Below are 1,388 nucleotides of genomic sequence, written 5' to 3' on the forward strand. Positions count from 1 at the left end.
TTTTTATCTATCTACCTAGCTATCTACCTATCCATAATATATCATATGACATACTATAGTATGTATCATGTATAATTTAATTATATTTACATACAAAACTTATTTTGTATGAATGTGTGTGTGTGTGTGTGTGTGTGTGTGTGTGTGTGTGTGTGTATGTCGAGTGTGTCCACAACACAAATTATGTTACGTATACACCCATGCTTCAAAATTTGGTATCTAAATTAGGAGTACCCTACCTTTATACAGAATTATATAATCACCACTGGATTAAAAAGAAAGCAGACATTGCTGTTTTGTATAATGTAGTATTGACGTTACTGAGCGAAAGAAACAGAAAAAACTACAGGCTACATTTATCATCTGATTCATACCAACTCTTCTATAACAGTCCAGTGATAAGTTCTAGAAAACCTGACGACAGAGGAGCTTAGTTGAACCACTGTAGAACAAATTTAGACAACAGAATGACAATGTGCTTGTTACGAGTGCTGTCAGCTTTAAGGTGGGGCCCAAAAAATATTTTGTTTGTAGTGATCTCGGGCGAAGTGCGTGGGCGCTGAAGCACGGAGTTTCTGTTTGAATGAATGATCTTCAGCTACCAACACTTTCTGAGTATACTGCTGGTACATGTATAATAGTTGCTTATCTATGAAGCACACACACGTGAGGAAGAAAAAAAACTAGATCTATATTGTTTGCAATTTTTAAACAAACAAACAAAAAAACCCAAACAACTAAGCTGGAACTTACCTGCTGTTGAGAGAAAGTTCCACCAAGCTAGCCTGGGCTAGCCCTCCAAGGAGTAACGCAAACGCCATGTTTCTTGAAGCAGGCCACAGTCACTGAATGTCGAGCCCACGGCATGAGGTATCGTCCCTTTCCTATGTGCCTTGTGCATTCCAGCTTCGCCTCGGCGACAAAAGGGCCACCACACCCCACCCCACCCCACCCCGCCATAGCCCCCGATAAGAATCTCAGGCCTTTTTAATCTATTTATCGATCGAAAATACCTGCTCGACGTTCTATACCCGATTTTTTTTCCGCGTGCAATGTTTACCGTATTTTCATGTACCCTACCTTCTTCCGCATCGTTTCATTCTCGCTTGAAACTTTACAACTAACGCTCATGGGGAGAACAGCTTCTGCGCGATGCAATGAGGAAAAGATGAATTAAAACGTTGGTGTAGGCCTGCACTGGGTTTGAAATATGCAAATTATTACGTAGGTGACAAATCAGGCTCCTGTTATGAAGATGTCAGCCAGCTAGGAGATTTCTTCCGTCCTTTGTACGGAGTGCCCCCATTCTCTCTCCATCCTCCCTCTCTCGTTCTCTCTCTCTCTCTGTCTCTCTCTCTCTCTCTCTCTATCTATCTATCTATCTCGCA

The 1,388-nt window shown here is 41.4% G+C and overlaps 1 protein-coding gene across 2 annotated transcripts in view; it reads right to left on the reverse strand.

Annotated features, from left to right (window-relative positions):
* LOC101855311 overlaps positions 1 to 938 on the reverse strand; it is a 14,439-nt gene extending 13,501 nt beyond the window's left edge. Inside the window, exon 1 of one of the 2 annotated variants that reach the window (XM_005112597.3) lies at positions 754 to 938. The gene's annotated coding sequence lies outside the window, so the exon portion shown is untranslated. Of the gene's footprint in view, positions 1 to 374; positions 605 to 753 lie in introns of those variants that run through there. The other variant, XM_005112598.3, reaches the window with a different exon arrangement.
* Positions 939 to 1,388: the final 450 nt, after the last annotated feature.

Source organism: Aplysia californica, unplaced genomic scaffold (genome assembly GCF_000002075.1).
Source record: "Aplysia californica isolate F4 #8 unplaced genomic scaffold, AplCal3.0 scaffold01330, whole genome shotgun sequence".
NCBI lineage: Eukaryota > Metazoa > Mollusca > Gastropoda > Aplysiida > Aplysiidae > Aplysia > Aplysia californica.